Consider the following 21,773-nt stretch of genomic DNA (forward strand, 5'->3'; position numbering starts at 1 on the left):
AGTGAATCAATATGAATGTAACTATTTGTATTCCAAATGTAATTTATTTATGAAGCGATCGTAAGATTACCTCGGACGAAGAATCACTTATTCTGCAACCTGGGTGATGAATAGTATTACTATATATATATATATATATATATATATATTTGTATGAGAAGATGATAATGTTTACCTCAAAGCGTTCCTTCATAAGGTTGACATATATCCAATAGACTTGGCGGCTGACATATATATATATATATATATATATATATATATATATATATATATATATATATATATATATATATATATGAGAAGATGATAATGTTTACCTCAAAGCGTTCCTTCATAAGGTTGACCAGGCCGGCCTCAAAGTCACGGCTGGTGTGAAGGTGGTTTAAATAACCGGAGTGAATCTCTTGGGCGTTGAACTGGGCATAGCTTTCCAAGTCCACCTTTCACTTGCCTTTATCATTAGCAGAATTGTTTGGCGTTGTGCTTGGATAAGGCAGTGGGGTTGCCTGGTGCTGTATAAGCTGTTCCAGTAATCATTATGTCCTCGGTCTCTTGAGCCGGCTGGGCGGGACTGGGCGGCTTATCGTTTTCTGGGTCAGTGTCCATGGCGTCTGTGGTGACAGGGTGTTCCTCCGGTGGCGGGTCATCCATAGCTGCTTCTAAAATTTGATGCAAAAACTCGGACATTGTATGTTTCTCCGGGTCAGCAGTTTCGGGTTCTTCAGCCGGTTTATCAACTTTCTGTTTCTTGTTGGGCTTGGCCATGGCACTGAAAATAAAAACACATGATGAGATTAGTGTATTAATGGAGTAAGATATTAAGGTAAACAAGCTTAAGTGATTCATACCCAGGAACAGTTTTGAACAAGGGAACATGAGTCCCAGTTGAGTCGCCGGAGGAGGAATGAGAAGTTCCCTGATAATTTGAGTTAGACAGGTTAAGGGGTTGTCGAGTAAGGCCCGCTTTTGGATATGCTAAGTTGAAAATTTGTGAAACCTCTGGACGACGCTTGCGAGGAGCCGGCATGTTTGGTAAGCCAGAGGAAAGAATCCCGCCACCGCTGTTCTAGGTCGTGCGGCGAGCTTCATGTTGCTGCTTCTTCAAAATAAAGTTGGGATCCAAATAAGCTAAAGGATGAGAAAACCTTACTTTCCGACTTGCTTGACAAACTTTCTGTCTTGGTAGAGGTTCTGAGTCGGAGGAAAGGATAGTTGCCTCTTTGCCATCTGCGTGGCTGCCTTCCGCGTCATCCTGATAGTGATGATTGTCAATAAGATGTATAAAAAATGAGCCAAGGGAGTTGAGTTCTACCTCTGAATCAACATCTTCAAGTCAAATAGCTCGGAGGTGTTGGTCTTCTTGTTGGCAGGCTTTTTCTGAGCCTTGTTCTTTGTCCGGGTCTTCTTGACCAGTTTATCCTGCAGCTTCCAATTCCAAAAAGGTGAATCGGCCTGTAAACATCAAATGAGTATAAGAGGGCAATTTAAGTGAGGATATGATTCAACTGGAAATTGTTTAAAAGCTTACAGCTGGCGGCTTGTTGAGGGCGCAGAAAGAATTCAGCCCAGTTTTGCGGCAATCTGCCAAGCTCTCGTTCAGCAGAGACTTGGTCATATCGTTGATGTCATCATCAGTTAGCTGAATCTGGCAGTGCTGTTGTGGGTCTTTTAAGTCACCGGTGTACTCGCACATTAAGCCGAGGCGGCGTCTTAAGGGCAAAACTCTCCAAGCGACCCAGCATCGAACCAGATCGATTCTGGTCAAACCATTGGCCATTAAGGCTCTAATCTTCGAAAAGACAGGCATATATTTGGCCCGTTCAACTGTGCTGATCCGATCGGGGAGGGGTGCGTGTTGCTAAGCCGGCTCTAACGATAACCCGGTAGAGGATTTTCCCCTTCTGGAGAGGTGTCTTGACAATAAAGCCATGTTTGGTTCCAGACTTTGGGGTGGCTGGACAGTTTGGCGGCTGGGAAGGTGGTGTCTTTCCGCCTCTGAATTGAGATACCACCTAATTCTAGGTTGGGTCCGTCCATAAATTCAGTTTGGCGATTTAAATAATAGAACTCTCTGAATATTTCTACAGTGGGCTCCTGTTGAAGGTATACTTCACAAAATACTTGAAAATTGCAGATGTTTGTGACAGAGTTGGGTCCGATGTCTTGAGGATGGAGTTGGAAGAAATGCAGCACATCACGGGAAAATATTGAGTCGGGCGAAGTGAACCCCCAGAGCATGTGGTCGGTGAAGACAACAACTTCGTCCTCTTTTCGCTCAAGGATGGTTTCTGTTCCTGGGGATCTCCAATGAATGACATTCTTTGCGGCTAACACGCCTATTTGAACGTGTTCATTCAACGTTTGTTCGGTAACCCGGGAAGCGATCCAGTTGCAGGAGGTGACAGTCTTGGTCATTTTGAGGAGGAAGGTCTAAATAGAAAACATTGACTGTTTAAGATTATGCTGCTAAGCCGGTCAACTGATTCAAAAATAAAGTGCTATAAAGAGCCAATATGTTAAGCCGGAAGATATCGTTGAGTTATGCAGATATATCTATTGGCGGCTTAAAAGGGGACTAATGGTACATGGCGGGTTATGGTTTATCAGTTAAACTGCCCGAACAAGTTGCTACATTTCAGATTTATAAGGATTTGTTAAGTTATGACAAACAGATTTCACAGACTGGTGCTACCATTTTGGATCTACAGCAATTCAGAAAATAGAATAAATTCTAAGCCCAAGGTGGTAGCAGCGGAAGAACTCCTATGTTCAGATGAGATTTTTTCTACAGAAGAAGGATCTTTTTTGATTGAAAAGGGATGCTAACAGTTGACGCACCACTTTGGTAACAGATTCAGATTCAGCTATGTGATTTAAAGAGGAAAAATGAGGAACAACGAAGAACTCTGATGAACTAGACAAACCCTAATGGAGATCTATTGTATGGGAGAAGGAGTGCTTACTGATGCTGTTGGACAGCGGGAGTGCGCCGCGGTGCTCTGGTTCGTTCAGGGTGATGCAGCGGCCGGAGTTGAGGCAGTTGACGGAGGCTGATGGCAGCGGAGCTCGGGAGCGCAAGGGCGTTGCGAGGAAGAAGATGGAGATGGGGGGGAAGGGTAAAAGTGAAAACTGGAGCCCCTTGTCCCTATTTATAAGGAGGTGGATAAATGGCATGCGCGGGAATCAAGGAGGCTGAAAAATGATTATGTGGCTACAAGGACGCCTCGATTTTTGGGAGGTTCATTAAAAATAAAGATATGATGAGATATTCTCAGTTTCATGTGGAGTTAATGCGAGATGATGTCATGGCGGGTTAACACAAATTTGTGAGCTGACGTCATGGCAGGTTACAACAAGTTCATATAATTGATGATGGAAGATTCTGCTAAGTCAGGTACTGAAGATTGATGTGAACATGTTCAAATCAACGTGGGGCCTAATGTTGGGGATATAACTATTGGGTATGACCCGACCAGGAGGGGCCGAGTCATACCACTGGCGACTTAAAGATGAAGATGGCGGGATATGAAGCAAGCCTATTGAAGGCCCAAGACCCAGAGGCGACTTGAGGCCCAAGAGGATGAACCTCCATATGTTTAACTTGTATTGTAAGGCAAGCTTAGTTGGTCCCCGAGCCGAACACGTTGTGTATGAGCCGGCCGGGACTCTGTAAGCCGCCGGGCATCAACCTACGTATATAAAGGGGTGATCCGGCGGCGGGTTAACTCAAGTAACAATCAATCGAGAGCTAGGTCAAGCGTATTCGCTCCCTGGCAATCGAAACCCAAGCAATACAACCTAAAGCAGGAGTAGGCTTTTACCTCGTTGAGAGGGGCCGAACCTAGGTAAATTCTCTGTGTCCTTTGTCCCGTTTAACCCCTTCAAGCTAACCTAGTTGTGATGGCTCCACACCTAAGTCCTTTTGGTAGGGCATCTGCCGTGTTAAGTCCATGACATTCTTCACCATAAGTCTGTATAAAACCATATGTTTTGATCATCTCATCAAATCGTATATTCCAAATCTGAGATGCTTGCACCAGTCCATAGATGGATCGCTGGAGTTTGCACACTTTGTTAGCACCTTTAGGATCGACAAAAACTTTCGGTTGCATTGCATCATATAACACTCTTCCTCAAGAAACACATTAAGGAATGCAAGTTTTTGACATCCATTTGCCAGATTTTATAATCGTAAAATGAGGCAATTGCTAACATGATTCAGGCAGACTTAAGCATTGCTACGGGTGAGAAAGTCTCATCGTAGTCAACCCCTTGAACTTGTCAAAAACCTTTTGCAACAAGTTGAGCTTTGTAGACAGTGATATTACCATCAGCGTCCGTCTTCCTCTTAAAGATCCATTTATTATTTATGGCTTGCCGATCATCGAGCAAATCCACCAAAGTCCACACTTTGTTCTCATACATGGATCCTATCTCAGATTTCATGGCCTCAAGCCGTTTTTTTGAATCTGGGCTCATCATAGTTTCTTCATAGTTCGTAGGTTCGATGTTGTCCAAAAATATGACTTCAAGGACAGGATTGCTGTACCAATCTGGTGTGGAACGTGTTCTGGTCGACCTATGACGTTTAGTAGTAACTTGATCTGAAGTTTCATGATCATCATCATTTGCTTCCTCTCTGGTTGGTGTAGGCATCACGGGAACGGCTTTCTCTGATGTACTAGTTTCCAATTCGAGAGAAGGTACAACTACCTCATCAAGTTCTACTTTCCTCCCACTCACTTCTTTCAAGAGAAACTCCTTCTCTAGAAAGGACCCATTCTTAGCAACAAAGATTTTGCCTTCAGATCTGTGGTAGAAGGTATACCCAATTGTTTCTTTCGGGTATCCTATGAAGACGCACTTCTCTGCTTTGGGTTCGAGCTTATCAGGTTGAAGCCTTTTGACATAAGCGTCGCATCCCCAAACTTTTAAGAAACGATAGCTTCGGTTTCTTGCCAAACCACAGTTCATATGGTGTTATCTCAACGGATTTAGACGGTGCCCTATTTAACGCGAATGCGGCTGTCTCTAATGCATAACCCCAAAACGATAGTGGCAAATTGGTAAGAGACATCATAGAACGCACCATATCTAATAAAGTGCGGTTACAATGTTCGGACACACCATTACGCTGTGGTGTTCTAGGTGGCGTGAGTTGTGAAACTATTCCACATTGTTTTAAATGAAGGCCAAACTCGTAACTCAAATATTCGCCTCCGCGATTAGATCATAGAAACTTTATTTTCTTGTTACGATGATTCTCCACTTCACTCTGAAATTCTTTGAACTTTTCAAACGTTTCAGACTTGTGTTTCATCAAGTAGATATACCCATACCTACTCAAATCATCTGTGAAGGTGAGAAAATAACGATACCCGCTGCGTGCTTCAACACTCATTGGACCGCATACATCAGTATGTATTATTTCCAATAAGTCATTAGCTCGCTCCATTGATCCGGAGAACGGAGTTTTAGTCATCTTGCCCATGAGGCATGGTTCACAAGTATCAAATGATTCATAATCAAGTGATTCCAAAAGTCCATCCGCATGGAGTTTCTTCCTGCGCTTTACACCAATATCACCTAAACGGCAGTGCCACAAGTATGTTGCACTATCATTATCAACTTTGTATCTTTAGGCATCAATATTATGAATATGTGTGTCACTACGATCGAGATTCAATAAACCATTTACATTGGGTGTATGACCATAGAAGGTTTCATTCATGTAAACAGAACAACAATTATTCTCTGACTTAAATGAATAACTGTATTGCATTAAACACAATCTAATCATGTTCATGCTCAACGCAAACACCAAATAACATTTATTTAGGCTCAACACTAATCCCGAAGGTAGAGGGAGTGTGCGATGGTGATCATATCAATCTTGGAAACACTTCCAACACGCATCGTTACCTCACCCTTAACTAGTCTCCATTTATTCTGCAACTCCTGTTTCGAGTTACTAGTCTCCGCAACTGAACCGGTATCAAATACCCAGGGGCTACTCCGAGCACTCGTAAGGTACACATCAATAACATGTATATCAAATATACCTTTGTTTACTTTTCCATCCTTCTTATCTGCCAAGTATTTGGGGCAGTTCCGCTTCCAGTGACCATTTCCTTTGCAGTAGAAGCACTCAGTTTCAGGCTTGGGTCCACCTTTGGGCTTCTTCATGGGAGCGGGAACTTGCTTGCTGTTCTTCTTGAAGTTCCCTTTCTTTCCCTTGCCCTTTTTCTTAAAACTAGTGGTATTATTAACCATCAACACTTGATGCTCCTTCTTGATCTCTACCTCCGCCGATTTCAGCATCGCGAAGAGCTCGAGAATTGTTTCTATCATCCCTTGCATATTATAGTTCATCACGAAGCTCTAGTAGCTTGGTGATAGTGACTAGAGAATTCTGTCAATCACTATCATATCTGGAAGATTAACTCCCACTTGATTCAAGCGAATGTAGTACCCAGACATTCTGAGCACATGCTCACTGGCTGAGCTATTCTCCTCCATATTGTAGGCAAAGTACTTGTCAGAGGTCTCATATCGCTCAACACGGGCATGAGTCTGAAATACCAATTTCAGCTCTGGGAACATCTCATATGTTCCATGGCGTTCAAAACGTCTTTGAGCCCCGGTTCTAAGCCGTAAAGCATGGCGCACTAAACTATCAAGTAGTCATCAGATCGAGCTTTTCAAATTTTCGTAACGTTTGTATCAGGTCCTACAGCAGGTCTGTCACCTAGCGGTGCATCAAGGACATAATTCTTTTGTGCAGCAATAAGGATAATCCTCAGATCACGGACCCAGTCCGCATTATTGCTACTATCATCTTTCAACTTAGTTTTCTCTAGGAACGCATTAAATACAAGGGAACAGTAACACGGGCCATTGATCTACAACATAGATATGCAAATACTATCAAGACTAAGTTCATGATAAATTAAGTTCAATTAACCAAATTACTAATGAACTCCCACTTAAATTAACACCCCTCAAGTTATCTAAGTGATACATGATCCAAGTCAACTAACCCATGTCCGGTCATCACATGAGATGGGGTAGTCATCAATGGTGAACATCTCTATGTTGATCATATCTACTATATGATTCATGTTTGACCTTTCGATCTCCAGTTTTCTGAGACCATGTCTGTACATGCTAGGGTCATCAAGTTTAACCCAAGTATTTTGTGTGTGCAAAACTGGCTTACACCTGTTGTATGTGAACGTAGAGTCTATCACACCCGATCATCACGTGGTGCTTTGAAACGACGAACTTTGGCAACGGTGCATACTCAGGTAGAACACTTTTATCTTGAAATTAAGTGAAGGGATCATCTTATAATGCAACCGTCGTTCTAAGCAAAATAAGATGCATAAAGGATAAACATCACATGCAATCAAAATATGTGACATGATATGGCCATTGATACGTCTCCACCGTATCTACTTTTCCAAACTCTTTTGCCCTTGTTTTGGACTCTAACTTGCATTATTTGAATGAAACTAACCAGGACTGACGGTGTTTTCAGCAGAATTGCCATGGTGTTATTTTCATGCAGAAATAAAAGTTCTCAGAATGACATGAAAATTCACGGAGAATATTTTTGGAAAATATAAAAAATATTGGCGAAAGAATCAACCAAAGGGGACCCACACCCTGGTCACAAGGTTGGGAGGCGCGCCCACTCCCCTGGGGCGCGCCCTCCGTCCTTGTGGGCTCCCTGGATCTCCACCGACCTCAACTCCAACTCCATATATTCATGTTCGGGGAGAAAAAAATCAGAGAGAAGGATTCTTCATCGCGTTTTACGATACGGAGCCGCCCCCAAGCCCTGCTCTTCCTCGGGAGGGCAGATCTGGAGTCCGTTCGAGGCTCCGGAGAGGGGAATCCGCCGCCATCGTCATCATCAACCATCCTCCATCACCAATTTCATGATGCTCACCGCCATGCGTGAGTAATCGCATCGTAGGCTTGATGGACGGTGATGGGTTGGATGAGATTTACCATGTAATCGAGTTAGTTTTGTTAGGGTTTGATCCCTAGTATCCACTATGTTCTAAGATTGATGTTGTTATGACTTTGCTATGCTTAATGCTTGTCACTAGGGCCCGAGTGCCATGATTTAAGATCTGAACCTATTATGTTTTCATGAATATATTTGTGTTCTTGATCCTATCTTGCAAGTCAATAGTCACCTACTATGTGTTATGATTCGGCAACCCCGGAGTGACAATTGTTGGGACACTTCCCGGTGTTGACCGTAGTTTGAGGAGTTCATGTATTCACTAAGTGCTAATGCTTTGGTCTGGTACTCTATTAAAAGGAGGCCTTAATATCCCTTAGTTTCCAATAGGACCCCGCTGCCACGGGAGGGTAGGACAAAAGATGTCATGCAAGTTCTTTTCCATAAGCACGTATGACTATATTCGGAATACATGCCTACATTATGTTGATGAATTGGAGCTAGTTATGTGTCACCCTATGTTATAACTGTTGCATGATGAATGCCATCCGACATAATTATCCATCATTGATACATTGCCTACGAGCTCGTGTCGTATTGATCTTTGCTCTGTTACTTTTCTGTTGCCATTGTTACGATTGCTACAAAACGGCTACTATTACTTTTGCCTCTATTACCGTTACTTCCATACTATTTTTCTACTAAATACTTTGTTGTAGATATTAAGTCTTTCAGGCGTGGTTGAATTGACAACTCAGCTGCTAATACTTGAGAATATTCTTTGGCTCCCCTTGTGTAGAATCAATAAATTTTGGTTGAATACTCTACCCTCGAAAAATGTTGCCATCCCCTATACTTGTTGGTTATCAACACCTTTTTCTGGCACCGTTGCCGGGGAGCATAGCTATATTCTCTGAGTCACTTGGTAATTATATCTGTTGATCACTATGAGGAATTTGAAAGATCAAAGAACCAAGATTTTTCCCTCAACTGCGAGGGAAGGTAAGGAACTGCCATCTAGCTCTGCACTTGATTCTCCTTCTGTTTTGAGTAAACTTGCGACACCTACACCTGCTATTGATTCTGATATGTCACATGTTATTGATGATGCCACTTCTGCTATGCATGATGCTTATGATGATACTACTTCTGTCCATGAGGATACTGTGCCACTTGGTGAATTTCTTGATGAACAACTTGCTAGGGTTAGAGAGAATGAAATTGCTGAAACTGATGATATTATTGAAACTGAAGATTATGACTCTCCCCCTAGATATGAATTGCCTGTTGTACCTGAGGGTTATGTTATGGATGATGAAGAAACTGCTAGAGACTTCTTTGCTTGCAATGATAGAGAGGATCTCAAGAAACTGTTAGCTAAGCTGAAAGAAAAACCCTTGAATGCTAGAATGAAATATGATCCCGCTTTTGCTACTTCACCTATCTTTGCTACGGATAAGGATTATGAATTCTCTGTCGATCTTGAGTTAATTACTTTGGTTGAATCTGATCCTTTCTACGGCTATGAATCTGAAACTGTTGTGGCACATCTTACTAAAGTGAATGATATAGCCACCCTATTTGCTCATGAGGAAAAAATTTGTTATTACTATATTCTTAAGTTGTTTCCTTTCTCACTAAAGGGTGATTCTAAGTTATGGTTTAATTCCCTTGCTCCTGCTTGTGTGCTAGTCCCCAGGATATGATTTATTACTTCTCTCAAAAATATTTCCCCGCTCATAAGAAACAAGCTGCCCTACGGGAAATATTTATTTTTGTGCAAATTGAAGAAGAGAGTCTCCCACAAGCATGGGGGAGGCTTCTCCAGTTACTTAATGCTTTGCCTGATCATCCTCTCAAGAAGAATGAAATACTTGATATCTTTTATAATGGACTAACCGATGCTTCCAGAGACCACCTGGATAGTTGTGCTGGTTGTGTTTTCAGGGAAAGAACTGTTGAGCAAGCTAAATTGCTATTGAATAGTATATTGAGTAATGACAATGATTGGACACTCCCTGGACCAACTCCTAAGCCAACTCCGAAGAAAAGGGGTATCCTATTTCTCAGTCTTGAATATATGCAAGAGGCAAAGAAATCTATGAAAGAAAAAGGTATTAAAGCTGAAGATGTTAAGAATCTACCTCCTATTGAAGAAATACACGGTCTTGATAACCCGACACAGGTAGTAGAGGTTAACTCTCTCCATAGATTTGATGAAGGTGATATTCCTCATAATAAGTCTTCTAGTCAATGCTTGGATGAGTTTGATAATTTTATTGTTAAACAAGAAAACTTCAATGCTTATGTTAATAGACAATTGAAACGTAATGCTTACATGCTTGACCACTTGGGTGATTATATGAGTAGAACTCTTAATGATCTTAAGCTTATTAGTAAACATGCTTCCATGGTCACAACTCAAGTAGAACAAGTACTTAAGGCGCAGGATGATTTGCTTAATGAGTTGAATAGTAAGAACAATGATAACATTATTAGGGTTATGACTAGAGGTGGTAAAATGACCGAGGAACCTTTGTATCCTGGGGGCCATCCTAAGAGAGTTGAGCAAGATTCTCAGAGAACTAATACTCATGCACCTAGTACTTCTAATAAAAAGAAGAAGAAAACTGATAGGACTTTGCATGCTAGTGAACCTACTATAGACACACCTGAGAATCCCAATGATATTTCTATTTCTAATGCTGAGACACAATCTGGTGATGAACATGAACCTAATGATAATGCTAATAATGATGTTCATGTTGATGCTCAACCTAGTAATGATAATGATGTAGAGATAGAACCTGTTGTTGATCTTGATAACCCACAATCAAAGAATCAACATTATGATAAGAGAGACTTTGTTGCTAGGAAACATGGTAAAGAGAGAGAACCATGGGTTCACAAACCCATGCCCTTTCCTCCTAAGCCATCCAAGAAAAAGGATGATGAGGATTTTGAGCGCTTTGCTGAAATGATTAGACCTATCTTTTTGCGTATGCATTTGATTGATATGCTTAAAATGCCTCCTTATGCTAAGTATATGAAAGATATTGTTACAAATAAAAGAAAGATACCAGAAGCTGAGATTTCCACCATGCTTGCTAATTATACTTTGAAGGGTGGAATACCAAAGAAACTTGGAGATCCAGGAGTACCAACTATACCATGCTCCATTAAAAGAAACTATGTTAAAACTGTTTTATGTGATCTTGGAGCCGGTGTTAGTGTTATGCCTTTCTCTTTATATCGTAGACTTGAATTGAATAAGTTGACACCTACTGAAATCTCTTTGCAAATGGCTGATAAATCGACTGATATACCCATCGGTATTTGTGAGGATGTGCCTGTTGTGGTTGCAAACATTACTATCTTAACGGACTTTGTTATTCTTGATATTCCCGAGGACGACAGTATGTCGATCATTCTTGATAGATCCTTTTTGAATACTACAGGGGCTGTTATTGATTACAACAAAGGCAATGTCACTTTCCATGTTAATGTAATGAGCATACAGTACACTTTCCGAAGAAACAACCTGAAGTTCATAGTATCAATTCTATTGGAAAATTTCAACTATTACTATTGGAGGTCTTGAATTCCCTCTACCTACTGTCGAAAAGGAATGTGATATTCTTATTATTGGGGACATGCATATCCCCGTAGAGGTAACCTAGTGTTATTCGGAAGTTCTCTGGTTTCATGTCTTTCGGAAGAAGTTTGTTAATAAGACTTGATCAACCTTGTTAACGGATTCCTTTTTGATGAGCATGAGATGGATGAATCTAGAAGGCACAACTCTCCGTACCCATCTTTTACTTTCTATCATTTAGATTAAATATAGCAAAAATAGTATTTTCTGTCTATTTTCTGAATTATCCGTGCAATAAAAAATTTCCCAAAAATAAAAGTTCTCCAAATGCCCTAAAAATTTAGTATGTTTTTTATAAAATATTTAAGAATTTCTGGCACTGAACACACACCAGGGGGCCTCACCAGCTAGCCACAAGGGTGGAGGGCGCGCCCTACCCCCTAGGCGCGCCCCCTGTCCTTGTGGGCCCCATGTGGGTCCCCTCCACTTTTTCCAGCACCCATCCACTTTGTCTTCCTCCAGAAAAAATCACTCCATAGCTCAAACTCATGTTCTTGCTCATTTTGCTGCCATTTTCGATCTCCTTGCTCAAAGCTCCATTCACAAAACTTCTTTGGGGGATTGTTCTTCGGTATGTGACTCCTCCAATGGTCCAGTTAGTTTTTGTTCTAGTGCTTTATTTATTGCAAATTTTTGCTGCTATGGTGACCTTGTTCTTGAGCTTGCATGTCAAATTTATATGGTCCAAAATAGTTTTGATGCATGATATAGCCTCTAGGCACTTGTGGGAGTAGTTGCTATCAATTTTGTTGAGTTTGATTCACTTTTATTTCTAGTCACTAAAAATTTCAGAAATTTTCAGAGGAAGAAAATGTTGAGGAGATTGTTGAGAGGTTCCTCAAGCCGGGGCTCAAAGGAAAAAGAAAATGAGGAGAAAGAGAAGCCCAATATAATGTTCCTCACGCCGCGGAGATTCGGCCGTGTGAATGGCCATGCGATGCATTCTTACAGGCGGCCGGAATTTATGATGATTTCTACTATTTGGCTGAGAATGCAGGCATCACCGACTTCCTCTTCGACCAGTGTGATTAGTATCTCCTACTCACTAATACTTTCATGCAAAATTTTCGTTTTCATGCTAGGAGATCACCACCCATGGTAGACTTTTACTTATATTATGAGTACAAGGAAATGACGCTTTATGACTTTTGTGAGGTTTCTAAATTACCTTATGAGGGTAGCGTCGAGGAGCCACGTCCTAGTGATGTGGAGGATTTTATTGATGAAGTCGCCGTAGGGGAAAGGAGAAGGGTGTCTGAAGCGAGAGTGGCTAGTTTACATTTTCCTGTTTTACGCTACTACTCATTATTTGCTGGGAGATGTTTAATTGGTTGCGGGGAGAGTGGAGGCCTTAGTGCTCCTGACCTTGCCATCTTGTGCCATGCTTTACTTCGTGATAAAACTTTCATTTTAAGCGCTATGGTTGCTAAATGGTTGAGTCTCAACCGCACAAAGGGTCCTATTTTTGGAGGTATCTTCGCCTCCCGCCTTGCTAGACGCTTCGAGATACCCATTAGGCATTATGAGAAAGAGGAGAAACTGCTACCCACTATTTACTTAGATTATGACAGCATGGTAGCACATAAGTTTATTCACTATGATGAGGAAAAGAGGCTCATTTATAATTTGATATTTATTGAGGATACTTTTCAGATTATTACCTTGCCTGCACCTACTTTGTTCGATATTCATTCACGCAGGTACTTTGTTTTGCCCGCGGACATTCATGCATACTGGGAGGGGACACGATCCCCACATTCTGAGCCAGAGCCATCACCTGATCCATATCAGGAGTCTATTTATCAGTGGGATCCACAGGAGCTCACCAACCAGTGGAACCCCCAGGGTCCTCCCTAGTACACCGGAGAGGGCTACTTTGAGCCATGGGCGTAGACCAACTTAGGCCAAAAGCCTAAGCTTGGGGGAGTACGTATTTCCCACCGACATTACACTCAAGTTCACACATTCATTTCAGTTGTCGGTGTTCATACTTTTTCATTGTATTATCCATATTAGTTTATTTCTTTTTCCCGCTTTCTTCTTGTGTGTTTGAAAAACCTTAAGAAAAACCAAAAAAAATTAGTTGTAGTTTACTTTCTATGCATGCTTAGTTGTAGTATTAAAAGAAAACCCAAAAAGATTTCTCGTTCTTCTTCTGCTTGTTGGGAGCTTTCCCGTGTAAATAGTTTTTCTCGTTCTTATTTTACTTTCTTCAGAAAAACAAAAACTCCAAAAAATATTGCAGTGTGTTTCTTTGAAATTCTTTTCTTTTCTTTGGGGGTCGAGAGGAGAATACCACGATGAAAATGTTGAGTGGCTCTCATATGCATTATTGTTGATTTAACAAAGAGCCCATATTACCTTGCCTTCTCCTTTGAATAAATGTTTGCAGATTCCAGCTTAGTCCAATGCACGTGCACTATTATTATTATCCACACCATTCGGTCGTGCGAGTGAAAGGTAATAATGACGATATATGATGAAATGATTGAGATGAGGAAAAGCTGGTATGAACTCGACCTATCTTGTTTTTGTAAATATGATTAGTTCATCGTTCCTGATTCAGCCTATTATGAATGAAACATGTTTGCAATGACAATTAGAGATTATAGTTACTCATGCCATGCTTAATTAGCTAGGAGTTTATAGTGGTTTACCTTGCGTGCCAACATGAAAATTAAAATAGTTGTGATGTAGTATGATAGGATGGTATCCTCCTTTGAATGATTCGAGTGGCTTGACTTGGCACATGTTCACGCATGTAGGTGAAACAAAATCGACATAGCCTCCATGATATTTATGTTCATGGTGATTTATATCCTACTCATGCTTGCATTCAATGTTGGTTAATCTCAATGCATGTTTATGACTACTGTCGCTCTCTGGTTGGTCGCTTCCCAGTCTCTTTCTAGCCTTCACTTGTACTAAGCGGGAATATTGCTTGTGCATCCACTTCCATAAACCCCAAAGTTGTTCCATACGAGTCCACCATACCTTCCTATATGCGGTATTTGTCTGCCGTTCCAAGTAAATTTGCAAGTGCCAAACTCTAAACCTTCAAATGATAATCTGTTTTGTATGCTTGAATCGCTCATGTACCAACTAGATCTGTCAATATCTTCCATGCTAGGTGGGTTATTCTCACGATGAGTGGACTCCGCTCATCATTCACGAGAAAATGGCTAGTAACCGGGATGCCCAGTCCCATGCTCAAATCAAATCAAAATAATTGCAAACAAAACTCCCCCGGGACTGTTGTTAGTTGGACGGTACCCGTTGTTTTGGACCAGCCGTGGAGTATGCTTGTTGGTGGTGGGGGAGTATAAACATTACCATGTTGTTTGGGAACCGTCTATAATGTATGTAGCATGGAAGATACCGAGATCTCTTGGTTGTTATGTTGACAATGAAAGCATACCACTCAAACTATTATTGATCTCTGTTTTCAAAACTCGAGCTCTGGCACCTCTGCAAATCCCTGCTTCCCTCTGCGAAGGGCCTATCTATTTACTTCTATTATTGAGTCACCATCTTCTTATAAAAGGCACCAGTTAGAGACTGCCATTTGTATGCATTGTTATTAATTTATATTGAGTATGTTTGTGACTGGATCTCTTTTACCATGAATTAAAATGTCTAGTCAGCCCTTGATCTTTAGGGGTGCTCTGCATTTATGTTTTTCGGTCTCACAAAGAGCTAGCGAGATACCACCTTGTTATATCATATCATGATTGTTTTGAGGAAGTGTTGTCATCCGAGATTTATTATTATTTCTCACTAGTTCATTATGCCATTGATATAAGTAAATGTGAGACCTAAATGTTATTATGAATATGGTTAGTTCATAATCTTTGCTGAAAACTTGAATGCTAGCTTTACATATTTGCAACAACAAGATCAAACAGAGTTTGTAAAAGTTTTTCTTTATCACATTCAGTTTGTCAAATGAATTGCTTGAGGACAAGCAATGGGTTAAGCTTGGGGGAGTTGATACGTCTCCATCGTATCTACTTTTCCAAACTCTTTTGCCCTTGTTTTGGACTCTAACTTGCATGATTTGAATGAAACTAACACGGACTGATGTTGTTTTCAGCAAAATTGCCATGGTGTTATTTTTGTGTAGAAATAAAAGTTCTCGGAATGACCTGAAACTTTGCGGAGAATATTTTTGGAAAATATAAAAAATATTGGCGAAAGAATCAACCGAAGGGGACCCACTCTCTGGCCACAAGGATGTGAGGCGCGCCCACCCCCTGGGGTGCGCCCTCCGTCCTTGTGGGCCCCCTGGACCTTCACCGACCTCAACTACAACTCCATATATTCACATTCGGGGAGGACAAAATCAAAGAGCAGGATTCATCATGTTTTATGATACGGAGCCGCCGCCAAGCCTTGTTCTTCCTCGGGAGGGCAGATCTGGAGCCCGTTCGGGGCTCCGGAGAGGAGAATTCGTCACCATCGTCATCATCAACCATCTTCCATCACCAATTTCAGGATGATCATTGCCGTGCGTGAGTAATCCCATCGTAGGCTTGCTGGACGGTGATGGGTTGGATGAGATTTACCATGTAATCGAGTTATTTTTGTTAGGGTTTGATCCCTAGTATCCACTATGTTCTAAGATTGATGTTGATATGACTTTGTTATGCTTAATGCTTGTCACTGGGGCCCGAGTGCCATGATTTAAGATCTGAACCTATTATGTTTTCATGAATATATTTGTGTTCTTGATCCTATCTTGCAAGTCAATAGTCACCTACTATGTGTTATGATCCGGCAACCCCGGAGTCACAATAGTCGTGACACTTCCCGGTGATGACCGTAGTTTGAGGGTTCATGTATTCACTAAGTGCTAATGCTTTGGTCCGGTACTCTATTAAAAGGAGGCCTTAATATGCCTTAGTTTCCAATAGGACCCCGTTGCCACGGGAGGGTTGGACAAAAGATGTCATGCAAGTTCTTTTCCATAAGCACGTATGACTATATTCGGAATACATGCCTACATTATATAGATTAATTGGAGCTAGTTCTGTGTCACCCTATGTTATAACTGTTGCATGATGAATGCCATCCGACATAATTATCCATCACTGATCCATTGCCTACTAGCTCGTTTCGTATTGATCTTTGCTCCGTTACTTTTCCATTGCCACTGTTATGATTGCTACAAAACTGCTACTGTTACTGTTACTTCCATACTACTTTGCTACTAAATACTTTGCTGCAGATATTAAGTCTTTCAGGTGTGGTTGAATTGACAACTCAGTTGCTAATACTTGAGAATATTCTTTGGCTCCCCTTGTGTTGAATCACTAAATTTGGGTTGAATACTCTACCCTCGAAAACTCTTGCGATCCCCTATACTTGTGGGTTATCAGCCATCATCATCTTGTGCTTTTGATCTCCGTCTTCAAAGAATCGGCATGATCTCCATCGTCACCAGCTCAACACCTTGATCTCCATCATTTCGTCGGGGTCGTCTCACCAACTATTGCTTCTACAAGTATTGCTAATGCATAGCGATAAAGTAAAGCAATTACATGGTGCTTGCATTTCATACAATAATTAAGGGATAACCCTAAGGCTCCTGCCGGTTGTCGATATTATAAAACATGATCATCTCATACAACCACGTATATCACATCAAGTCTTGACGATATCACATCACAACATACCCTGCAAAAACAAGTTAGACGTCCTCTACTTTGTTGTTGCAAGTTTTACGTGGCTGCTACAGACAACTAGCATGAACCATTCTTAGCTACGCAAAACCACAACGGTGATTATCAAGTTTGCTATTTTAACCTTCTTCAAGGACCGGCCATAGTCAAATTCGATTAGACTGAAGTAGGAGAAACAGACACCCGCCAGACACATTTATGCAAAACAAGTTGCATGTCAGTCTGTGGAACTGATCTCATGTGCATGGACATGTAAGGTTGGTCTAGACCGTTTCATCCCACAATACCACCGAATCAAAATAAGACATTGGTGGTAAGCAGTATGACTATCATCGCCCACAACTTCTTTGTGTTCTACTCGTGCATATCATCTACGCATAGACCTAGCTCATGATGCCACTGTTGGGGAACGTTGCATGGAAAACAAAAAAAATTCTACGCACATGCAAGATCTATCCATGGAGATGCATAGATACGAGAGGGGGACAACATCTACATACCCTTGTACATAGCTAAGCGGAAGCGTTTATCACGCGGTTGATGTAGTCGTACTCTTCGCGATTCGATCACGATCCACCAATCTAGTGCCAAACGGATGGCACCTCCAAGTTTAGCACACGTGCGGCTCGATGACGTATCCTCCTTCTTGATCCAGCAAGAAGGAGAGGAGAAGTAGATAGGATCACAACCAACATGACGGCATGGTGGTGATGGTGGTGGTGGAGCACCGACAACGCTTCGCTAAGCGTCGTCGGGACGAGGCAGTGGAACTACGGAGTAACGGGAGAGAGAGAGGGGCGCCAAGGGCTTGGTGTATCCTCTTGGGACGCCCCTCCCCTCTATATATAGGTGGAGGGGCGTGGGAAACAGCCCGTCCAAGCCCTAGGGTGCAGCTAAGGGGGAGAGGAGTTGGACTCCAAGTCCAATCCTATTCCTACTAGGACCCCTTCCTTTTTTGCCTTCCCTAGCCACATGGGCTTTTGAGGACTTGGTGCGCCTAGCCCAATAAGGTCAGGGCACCTCCCTATAGCCCATGCTAGCCCTTGGGTCGTGGTGGACCCACTTGTGGACTTTCGGACCCCTCCGGAATCCTCCGGAACCTTCTGCAAGCTTCCCAGCACAATACCGAAAAAACTGCACCTTTTTCTAGAACCCAAAATATGACTTCCCATATCTAAATATTTACCTCTCGACCATTTCGAGACTCCTCATGATGTCCGGGATCTCATCTGGGACTCCGAACAACATTTGTTTACCACTCATCAAATATCCCAATAATACTCTAGTGTCAACGAACGTTAAGCGTGCGACCCTACGGGTTCGGGAATTATGTAGTCATGACCGAGACACCTCTCCAGTCAATAACCAATAGCGGGACCTGGATGCCCATATTGATTCCTACATATTCCATGAAGACCTTTTATCGGTTGAACCTTTATGACAACATACGTAATTCCATTTGTCTGTCGGTATGTTACTTGCGCGAGATTCGATCGTCGGTATCTCTATACCTAGTTCAATCTCGTTACCGGCAAGTCTCTTTACTTATTCCGTAATACATCATCTTTCAACTAACTCCTTAGTCACTTTGCTTGCAAGCTTCTTGTGATGTGTATTACCAAGAGGGCCCAAAGATACCTCTCCGATACATGGAGTGACAAATCCCAATCTTGATTCACACCAACTCAACAGACACCTTCGGAGATACCTGTAGAGCATCTTTATGATCACCCAGTTACGTTGTGACGTTTGATAGCACACAAGGTATTCCTCCGGTATCCGGGAGTTGCATGATCTCATGGTCGAAGGAACATGTATTTGACATTAAGAAAGCACTAGCAATAAACTGAACGATCATATGCTATGCTAACGGTTGGGTCTTGTCCATCACATCATTCTCCTAATGATGTGATCCCATTATCAAATGAGAACTGATGTCTATAGTTAGGAAACCTTAACCATGTGTTGATCAACGAGCTAGTCTAGTAGAGGCTCACTAGGGACACAGTATTTGTTTCTGTATCCACACATGTATTTAAATTTCCGGTCAATACAATTCTAGCATGAATAATAAACCTTTATCATGATTAAGTAAATATAATAATAACCATTTTATTACTGCCTCTAGGGCATATTTCCATCAGACAGAAGCTTAAACCCTAGTAAGGAGGTTGTTGGGTATGGGAGTAAAGGGGACTTGTTACTTAATGTTATGGTTGGGTTTACCTTAATGATTTCTAGTAGTTGCGGATGCTTCATAGAGGTCCAATCATAAGTTCATATGATCCAAGTACGGAAAGTATGTTAGCTCATGTCCCCCCCATATATAATTGCAATAATGATTACCGATCTAGTTATCCATTGCCTAGGGACAAATCCTTCCCTTGTGTTACAAAAAGCTTTGTACTAAACAACTAACTTTTATTATCTTGCAAATTACTCCTAGTTTTATTCTCGCAAAGTACTTCTAGTTTTATTCCCGCAAATTAGTTTCATACTTCTTTTAGGTAAAGCGAACATCGGTGTGCATAGAGTTGTATCGGTGGTCGATAGAACTTGAAGAGAATATAAATTGTACCTTTAGCACCTTGTTGGGTTCGACACTCTTATTTATAAAAAAAAGCTACAATTGATCCCCTACATTTGTGGGTTATCAAGATATTTTTCTGGTGCCATTTCTGCGGAGCAATAGCGTGGGGTGAATATTCTCGTGTGCGCTTGTTGGCTTTATCACTAAGTACATTTTACTTTCTGTTCTTGTTTTCTATCTTTAATTACGGGTAGGAAATGCAAAATACCAAACAAATTAGTTGTACTTTCTAACCCAGTGGTTGAGGAACCACCCAAAATCTACCATACTGCTGAAGCTTTCTACTTGGATCATCTTCGATCCATTTGTGCTCGTGCTAAAAATCCAACTAGCCTAGTTGAGGGAAATCATGAGATGAGCATGCTTATTTTTGCGTTACCGCTTATCTCAAAAAGGAAAACTCTTATGGGATCAAATTAATTGTTTGCATTGCTATGCTTGGAATTTATCTGAAATACATTATTTTACTTGTTGTTCTCAAGATCCTAAAAACACCCTCCCTTCCAATGTAATTTTAAGGATAATGAAATCTTATCTTCTTATGCCAAAGGTGTTTATAGTTACCATGATATTGTAAATTGTAGAATGTGTTTCTTTTAAGGGTGCATATGAAATTGCTTCTTTGATTGAAAAGTATGATGCTACTCTTTACAAATCTGAAATTTTTGCCATACTTAAATATTGCTATGAAAACTATGCTTCTAATGCTTATGTGAAAGAATATATTGAGGAAGCCTCCTTTCTCCAAGAAGAGACTAACATTTTGCAGGAATCTATGGAAGAAGAAATTGCTGAAACTATGAGCTCATTAGATGAAAAAGATGACGAGGAGAGCTAAGAACAAAAGGGGGAAGAGCGGATTGATCATCCGTGACCACCTTCTAATGAGAGTAACTCTTCAACTCGTACATTGCTTAATTTCCCTTCATGCTTACTTAAGGATGAATGCTATGATCCCGTTGATTCATTTGAAACATCCCTTTTTGATGAACTTGATGCTTGCTATGCTTGTGGCCAAGATGCCAAATTGAATTATGCTTATGGAGATGAACTTGCTATAGTTCCTTATGTTAAGAATGAAATTGTTGCTATTGCACCCACACATGATAGTGCTGTTATCTTTTTGAATTCTCCCAACTACACTATATCAGAGAAGTTTGCGCTTATTAAGGATTATATTGATGGGTTGCGTTTTACCATTACACGTGATGATTTTGATGAATATAATATGCATGTGCTTGCTGCTCCTAATTGCAATTATTATAAGACATGAACTACATCTCCACCTCTCTATGTTTCCAATACGATAAAATTGCAAGAAACTATTTATACTATGTACCGGGCTTTATTATGTGTGCATGAATTGTTCTTTTATGACATGCTGATGCATAGGAAGAGAGTTAAACTCTATTGTTATGTGATATATGTTGCTTTATGCTGACTACTAAATTACAAATCATTGTTAATTAAAATTGACTTTGATATACCTTGGGATCCAGGTGGATCAATTACTTGAGCACTTTATGCCTAGCTTAGTGGCTTTAAAGAAAGCGCTACCTAGGAGACAACCCAGGAGTTTTTACTCTATTGTGTGCTTTTAAAAAGTTTAAAAGAAAAAAAAATATGGGAACCTAAAACTCTTCAAAAAGAAAAGTGAAAGTGAGAAAGACGGGCACCGTTGAAGTGGGGGATATCCTTGAACTTTGTTCATGACCATGGGAACTTTGTGAACCTTGATTACAGAAACTTTTGAATAAAATAATTATCCCCTTATACAAATCCATTGTATTATAAAAATAATGTGCCAAGATTTACCTTTAGGATGTTTAAATTGCTTGTTTGGTATGTGCATGGCAAAAACATAAAATTTTG

General features: G+C 41.0%; 1 pseudogene; it reads right to left on the reverse strand.

The window, feature by feature from the left end:
* The window catches only part of LOC141042824 (uncharacterized), a 278,307-nt pseudogene that overhangs the window by 46,142 nt on the left and 210,392 nt on the right, over positions 1-21,773 (reverse strand).

The sequence above is a fragment of the Aegilops tauschii genome, chromosome 3 (assembly GCF_002575655.3).
Source record: "Aegilops tauschii subsp. strangulata cultivar AL8/78 chromosome 3, Aet v6.0, whole genome shotgun sequence".
Classification (NCBI taxonomy): domain Eukaryota; kingdom Viridiplantae; phylum Streptophyta; class Magnoliopsida; order Poales; family Poaceae; genus Aegilops; species Aegilops tauschii.